The sequence below is a fragment of the Platalea leucorodia genome (genome assembly GCF_965183815.1).
Source record: "Platalea leucorodia genome assembly, chromosome: 5".
NCBI classification, from domain to species: Eukaryota; Metazoa; Chordata; class Aves; order Pelecaniformes; family Threskiornithidae; genus Platalea; species Platalea leucorodia.
Genome location: NC_138827.1, coordinates 7,510,857 through 7,519,590, shown reverse-complemented (window position 1 = coordinate 7,519,590; position 8,734 = coordinate 7,510,857).

The following is an 8,734-nucleotide window of genomic DNA, read 5'->3' as shown; positions in this document are numbered from 1 at the left end:
CTGTCCCTTGCAGTATCAGCCTTCTGGGAACTGGTCCTGTTGTGCCTGCACTACAAGATCTGCTGTGTTGCAGCTGCACCAGTGCAGAGAGCAGAAAGTTTTGACAGTACTGCGACTGTAGGGAGAGAGAAATCAAAAGCCTGGTGGCTAGATGAAGAATGTGGCTCACAGCTGGGAACGTTAGGAGTCTCTGGAGCATTTTGACAGCATCGCAACTGCAGAGAGTGTTACTGGCATTCATGTGTTCCTGGTGGGATTCATATTGCTTAGCTTCAGACACTGGCAGTGAGGAATCAGGGACAGGTCCGGAGCTGTAGGAATGGTGCTGACCATAGTCTGCAGCCATATGTTCTGCTGACAGAGGTGTGAGGCCATGGAGTGGCCACTGAAAGGGCTTTGCCTGGAGGAAGGCAGTTGTTGCAGTCATTTTCAGTATACTATTGGTAAAGCTTTAAGAAAGGTGTTACTGGAAATATGGAGTGCATTCAAGCTAGTGCTTTTGACTAATTTAATACACTATTGTCTGTGTGCTTAGTGGTATTTTCTTGACATTCTCCTGGCACCCTAGGGTGTTTATTAACAACATGGTGACTGTATGACTTGTGACACCTACAGGACTGTGGTCAGTAAGTGTGCTGTGGACAGTGTGATGAGCCTAAGGGATGGATTATTCACAGATACATTGAGTGTTGTGGGTGTATGGGTAAGCACGATCACAGCGCTGCTGGACTGGGGCTGGCTGGTGCCTCGCTGCCCTGGAGCTCAGATAAAATGATCACCAGTCAGGCTGCAAAAGACCATGACAACATACTGACAGTCTGGTACTGCAAACCAGTAAGTCTGAATGAAGACCTTTCATGGTTATTTTATGTTGACACTCTTAGGGACAAATTTAGACCCGTGTCCATTACACCATTCCTGTCCTTACCAGAAAAAAATATGGTAAATCCTGACTGAGGCAGCTGTCTGTCTAAGCTGATATATCCCTCTACCCGGGTGGATTCTTTCTAAAGGTTGGTCACTCCTGGTCTGCTAACTGAAGAGTACTTTTCACCAAGTTAGTGTTTCAAATAAGAGGAAACACACATGTGGCTGCTGTGGCGGTGTGAGGAGGCGAGAAACAACACTCTCTCTCCTGATTTCACCACAACTTTCTAAAGCTGGCTTCCAGCTATCTCCTGAAATCACCCACCACAGCACAGCTTTGTTTACCCAGTACAGAATAGATCACTGTGTTTCTCTTCTCCCACAGATAACTCAGTTTTCTGAGTGGGCTAGAGTCACACAGTTACAAGTTATCTCACACATAAATCTTGGCTTGGAAAGCTTTCAATATCTGCCAGAAATGTGGGCATGCTTGATCGTCGCAATCCCAGCTAAAACGCTCAAAAAGTTGGAGAGTCTTAAGCTGCTCACTCAGGCTGCTGTGGCCTAAGTTTATTTCCAAATCAGTAAGACAAACTGTCTTTTTTCTATATTTTTTTCTAACATCAAGAGGGTTACTTAGGTGCACTCATTTCAGCATAGAGCTGTTTATTGACAATCCCAAGGTTGGAGTTCATGAACTTTCCTTTTCATACATTAAATTGAGCTTTAATGACCAACTAGTTCTTGAAGTTCTCAAAAATACCAGTGAGTGTACACAGCACCTTCGGATGAAATGGACTGTGAGCTGCTCTGCAAGGTTGCCCCACTTTATCATACCTTCTTACAGAGCAGTTTTACCAAGACCCCATAAACTTCCCATTATCGGGGAGGTTGTGTCCTCAGAGACACAACACGTAGGATGATTAACTGCTCCTCTCTTCCAACAGTGGTGAAGGACCAACTCCCCAGTCTACTCCTTGGGCAACAGCAGGATAGCACGGAAACAGCCCAGCAAGCGGGAACCAGCATCCACGAGCCATCATTGTCCCTGTTACACAGTCTCACATTTGTAAACTTTATTTTCCAGTCACATAATCCAGAAAAAAGCTCTTTCAAAAACAGTTTGGATGTTAGCTCTACTAGACAGCTCTGGGAGAAGGGACTGTCAGTTTGCATCTGTTGAGACTTACATCAGTCCCATGGCTGCTACCTTCCATCCACCCTCACCCTCCAGTGTTTTGTTTCTTGGTAAGTGCCAGGGTACGGCAGAGGAAATGAACGCACCGAGAAGCTGGAGAGACGTCTTGTCGAGTGGTTCTGAGCAAGTAAATGGCTGAGCAGGGAACAGAAATGAGCTTTCTTGTGCCCAGTTGTGCCCTTTAACTGCCATTTCTCTACTCTACTTCAATAAACGCACAATCCTGCCCCCAGGAAGGGTTTGTGGGTGGTCATTTACTTAAGGGATGCCAGAAAAGAGGAAGGCTAGGCTACAGCGTGATAAAAACTGTGACCTTTGTGCTTTCCCTGTCATTCAGACCACTGTCCTATGGGTTATTTCGAGGGCAATTACAATCAGATGTCAGAACCTCCTTAACAACTACCAGCCGCTGTCTTTTGTGTGCTCCATGGAGCAGCCCCCAGAAGGGAAGCACTGACCAGTCTCTGGCTGCAGTGCCCATGAGGGTAGCACATATTGCTTATCAGAGGTTCAGCTGGCTTTAGAGCACAGATCCTGCATCAGCCAGCAGGTAAACAAGCAAATCCTTGCTCTTGCTGGAAACAGGTTGCTTTTCAACAAAGAACTGTTAAAATCCTGCCTCTCTCTGCAGGGCGAATCTGCTTTAAGATACAGCACGGAACAGCTTGCCTGTGTGTTTATCACACTGGGCCAAACACAAAGCAACACAAGCTGGAAGGAAGTTGTTTTATACTTACCAGCAGCATTGATATTTTCCTCACAGGAGTACCAGATCCCAGTGTGGAAATACCTGAAAAGGAAGCGGTCATCTCCCGTCTCCCAGCTGTAATGAACCACATTCTGGTTTGTCTCATTTGCAGTCTCATTCCCGCTGTAGTTGAGGCAGTTTGTCTTCTTCTCTTTCCCACAGCTTGGCTTGGGGACCCTCTGTGTGCCCTCACACCAGTGGGTCGTGATAAAAGCTGTTGTAGAGAAGAGGAGAGCCATCAGATTCAGACTCACTGCTAGCAGGGCTCTGCATCTTCGATTTGTCTTCATGGTAAATCCGCCCTCCCTCCCCCTCCTGCTGAGAGAAGAAGTCAAAGGGGTTTGTTTTATTTGGGAGGAGGGGGGGTTCAAAGCCTCTCACGATTCAGAATCCAGTTTTCCAGGCATCAAAACTCTCGGCTTCTTCCAATCTGTTGTTGTAGCAGCGAAGGAAACGCTGCAGCCAGACTCCCATTCTTCTCTTCACTTGAAATCCTGCCTTTGTACGTTAAAGGAGCAGCTGCAGGCGCGGGAGTGCGGCCGTCCTCTCGTAGTCGGTGTGCTTCAGCGCGCTGACAGGATCAGAGAGGGTCTGTCTCACAAAGAGCACCAAGAGCAAGTGAACATCTGCTCGGGTACCACACATGATCCCAAGGGGCTCCGCAGCCTCCTCCGCTGGGAGACACCTGCAGGCTGCGGGACTCACTGTCCTCTGCTCCCGTAGGATGAGGCAGGAGAAACTCAGCGGGAGGCAGGCGGCAGGGACAGCTGCTGCATGCTCCCACCGTCCTCGGCAGACCTCGGGGACCACTGCATCGCGCTGACGGCTGAGTCGGACTGGCGGGAGGTGTCACATCTTAGTCCCCAAAAGAATCGTTATTTAGAGCTGTGAAATACGTTTTTTATACACCAGAGGGTAGAGATTTGTCCAGGAGGAGGAGGGATGGAGTGATACTTTAGCTTTTCTGCTCTGAGCTAGTGAGTAGTAAATCAGGGGTTTGAATCTGCTATCAGCATACCAGCGTAATTCTGTCTTCGGGGGCTTGCTCTGGAAGTCAGCAAAGCCCCAGGGGAATTCAGATTTGAAAGTGTGTAATAAGTAAAACCTACGTCTTTCACAATACCAAGTGGAGCCCCTTTCTCAGGCTTTCATTTCCAGACACAGCCCATGCAGATGTTCAGTTTGAAGTGGGTCTGTAGGATATTTTGTAGGTCCTGGTTTGTGCAGACAGAGAGAACTTAGAGCATACCCTGTCCTTTACTTGCCAGATGGCAATGCTGTGAGAGCAGGGAGCACTACATAATATCCCATTTCCAAAGAGAAGCGTATTGTCCTGTCTTGTTGGTTGGCTGACTCGTAGAGTTTATGACCTCTTTCCACATTGCTCAGAGCTATCTGGTGAATACCGAGTGCTGTGAGGAGACAAGGGCACCTGATGGTGGTGATGGTACAATCTATAAGGTCTTGTATGCAAGCACTGAAGTTGGCCACATTTGTCACACATCAGTTCTGTGTCCATAGCAGATGAATGCAATTTTCTGCGGTGAAGAAGTTGCACATACCTCCTGGGGTTGGGACTGAGTGAGATTTCTTTCCAGCCTTGTTTGGACTCCCTGCAAGGGCCATGGGGATGCTTGTGGCCTCACAGAGCAGACCAGCAGTGGGTTTCCAGCAAGCTCTGGAAATAACCATGCAGCCACACGGGCTCGTGGGCCAATGCTCTCATCTCACACCCTGTACTTGGTTAAGCCAGCACATTGACTCAACATGCAAAGTTCATCCTATGCCTTACTGCCCGCGGACATGAAATGCGGTGGTAGTTTCTCCAACTCCTTGAATAAAGTCAGGAAAGACCAAGTGGAGTTTCTCCTTAGCAAGCCACCACGCAAGACTTCAGGGACCCGTTCCTGCCTCCCTGATGCCCCCCTCACAGGTAGCCATGGGACTCTGCATTATGGCTCTTGTTGGTGCCTGTCCTGCCCGTCTGTTTCCAACTGTTTGTGAGATTCTCTCTATTTATACAGAATCACTTGGCTTTAGCCATTTTGTTTTATAACTAAACTAGCAAGTTACAAGAAAATGCTGCTCTGTGAGAACAATTGTGATAGCAACTTTGCAAGGTTAGTGAAATAGCTTTGTACTGCAGATACTTCCCTACCTACGTGGCCTTCATTTTGCCCACTCCTGCCTGTACATGATGACTACCACCTCCTCAGTGGCAGCTTTTTCCAGTGGCCTGTGCTAGCAGAATGCCTCTGTGCACAGTCGTCCTTGTCCTGTTGGAACTGCAGCACACCCCTCTGTGTTCCAGTCCTTTCAGCATTTCATCTTGCAGCCAAATAATCAGCATTATTTGGTTGGTTTTAATTGCATGCAAGAAATACAGATGATAGCTGTTTAGAGGAACACAGGATTATTACTTCAATTATTTTTATGTTGCAGGACATTCCACTTAGAAATGCATTTGTATATTCCTGTGTTTCTCAGGCTTAACTGCCTGCTTAGAGGAATAAACAATGCAATTTAAACTATGACAGAATGTCTTCACAAGAAAGCTAGCGCTCTTCTTCAGGATTATCTTTTAAGTCGCTGTCTGTATCTGAATCATCACACTTTCCCAAGTGTGAATACAGGTCTTTACAGGTCTTTTCTCACAAATCTTCTCTATCCACTGCTCTGTGGCTTGTGTTTTCTGGTGCTAGCATCAACTTCTGTACGCTCTGTTTCTCCCGGTGCCCATCTCCCTGAGGGATGGGCATCCAAGAATTTGGTTATCATCTGCAATAATTTTGTCCTAAATACTTTTGAGATGTTGTTTTTACTCCTAATCTTAACAGCTATTTCTATTTCTGTTCCTCCTTATCATCTTTATTCTTGTTTTTTGGGCTGACAGGGCTGTTGAGAACAGAGATGGTGGCAGTATATATATATATATATTTATATTTATATATATATATATAACAATGCAAAATAAAGGAGAAATTTGGTTTCTTTTCTGATACAGAGCTTTTAGAATCTTAAGCATTTAAAAATATTCAGCACAAAGTAAAGTATGCTCGAAGCCAGGGAATTTTTTTTAACATGAATTGGTTTCTTTTTCTTAACAGAAGTCAGTTTTTTCTAATTATTAGACTCTGGCTGTATATGTTGGGATTACTTGAAAAGAAGGAAACTAGTCTGTGCTATACTCGTGCTGTAATGCTCCAACGATTTCTCTTTATATAATCTCTGTTTATCAGATTTGTTGTGTATAAAAATGGAAAGATCACACAAATGTTGCAGAAGGCAGTTCAGATGCCTGGATTAAGTTGTATTTATGTGGTATTATCTTTAATAGTAAAGCAGAAGGGTTTGAATGCTATAGAGAAGTAGTTTTCATATTGTGGCTCCAAGAACCTTTAAAATCCTTTTTGCAGCAATAGCTTTTCTCTCAGGTTGTGAGAAAAACTACCCCCATGAGTTATAGCTAAACCCCTTTTCCTTTACTATTTCTTATAGGATCAGTGTAAATTGTTATTACTCAGTATTTGCTTGAGTACAAAGAGAATTTGACCCAGAGGATTTAAAATAATGATAGCATTTGCAAAGGAACCCTTTCAATCAGACTGTATTTGTCACTAGTGGGAAACAGAAGCAACATTCACCAAAACGCGAAGAAGCCCTGCTTTTGGGTCCTCTGGTGATGATGGCGGGTATAGTGGGCTTAGTCTGCTTCTTTATTTGATACCAGCAGTGTCAACTTCATGGGATTACATGCTGGTTTTAAATCAATATTTTAAAAATCCTATAGCTTTTCTTTAGGCTCTCATTTCTTACAGGTTTATCCTCCTGGGCTTCCTCATGTGTTTGTATTGTCCCTTTCAGCTGTCACTGGACTGGGCTTCCCAGTTCCTCCTTCCACCTCGGGCTGGACATGCGGAGAGACATTACTGATTTTTTTACACAGTTTAAACCTTCTGCAAATGGACAGTCCCAGTTGGGTATATTTGAAGGTGGGCTGAATATTGATACCATATGAAATCTTGGTCTTCAGTTTAACTCTTGACTTGAAGTGTGTCTTTCATGCACTTTGCTTGTGGGCAGAGTCAAGCACAAGAAGATTGCTCAGGAAATTCTTCCTGTTCCTAAACTGACCAGGCAAAAAATGGTTTCTGACAGTACTGTAGCAAAGACCTTTAGCAGTCTTGACAGAAAGGAAAGCAGTGAAACAAACTGTTGATTCTCCCATATGTTTTTCCCATAATAATTTCCTTGGCCCAGCGTCACTGGACGGTAGACAAGATGTTCCTAACTGCCCTCTTCAGAGTAGCTGCTTTGGGTATTTTAATCAGTTGTCAGTGTTCCTCATCCTTGCTTGGGCACCAGGACAGTGCCATTCAAAGAATGTAGGCACTCCTTCTCCTGATAACAAATGGGGCAGCTCTCTGATTTGGAGTCTGTCCCAACCAGAGTTAGAGTAATCATTCAGCACTGCTCCTTGTGTGAACACTGGGTGGTCCATATATTTGTAACAGGACTGGGATGCTAACAAGTTTGTACTTATCTGGGACCTGCATTTAATTCTTCCAGCAGCTGGTGGAGAGGAAGGGAGATGAAAAGAAAGGATAGGACTGAGTCATGTTGTAAATCGTGTCTAGGAGATTTGACTGGTTAAGTTGCCTGAAAAGGCAGTCCAAAAGGTCATGGCTGAGCAACTGAGATATTCCCGGGATCATTCCCAATAGGCCATTTACGTGTGTCCACCTATTCTGGGAGTGAATAAAATGTAATGGTATCCTACTTTTGACGCCGAATTAGAAATTTTTCTACTTTGGAGTTACAAGAATTATTTCCTCACAATCAGGATGTATGCTGTTGGATTGGCTTGAGAAGAAAGTTTAATTAATATTCGTAATCTTTGTTAAGGCTAACTTTGCTCAGATACCTTTAAGTTATTACAAGAAGTTACAGGCTCACTTAAGAAGAACTCTAGAAGCAGAATTCACGTTCTATATTGCTACAATCAGAGAAGCATTCTTGCACATCAAAGCCTTACTGGCAGCTTGTGAGCCTTTCAATATTTGCAGACTCCTTGGCCTGGCAAAATGGTAGCCCCAAAACAAAGGTAGCCACAATAAACAGCCATGCTGAGAAACGTCAAAGGGTCCATTACACAAGCATGCTCTTTTATAGCCCAGCCATCTGATATCCACATTCATATACAGTTATATATGTGTATATCGCACTGTGCCTTTGCGGGTGCCTAATCCACTAACTACAGATGAATTTGTTTATATTGCTTCCATTTTTTGAAACATTGCTAGAGTTACACTGATGCTACAATAGTTGATCAAAATCTTTTGAAACCATGTAGATCTCAGAAACATTGCATCCTAGCCCTTGTAGAGAAGCAATCAATTTTGAGACGGATTTAATGAAAATGTAACTTTTCCTCAGAATAGACTCAAACTCTGAAATAGCATTTTAACTCCTCTCATGTATCACCTTGCCCTTCTTTTTTTTTGGTTTTTTTTTAAAGGCATTTTTACCTTCTATTATCAATATATTATTAGGGACAGAAGCTAGAATCTTTAAATGACTGTAGTTTTCAGTTTCTGCCTGGCAAGGGAGTAAACTAGGTACATTTGGTGTCATTTATGTGAAGAATAATGTTGCTAATTTGTATGTCCATGTATTTTATTTCCATAATTAGGATACCTCCATATGCCCAGGCATTTTAAGTGGTATGATTTGGCAAAGAGATTTTAGTTCAAAAATGGGTGGCCAGGCAGATTTGTTTGAGCAAGATCTGTACCCTGGGGTTCACGTTTCTGTATATTCTCTGCAGAAAATCTACCCTGTACAAAATGCATTTGGGAAAGTAGACTTTACCAGAGCAGAGCAGGAGAGGCTATTTATGTACAGGGATGGCTTTTGGATGG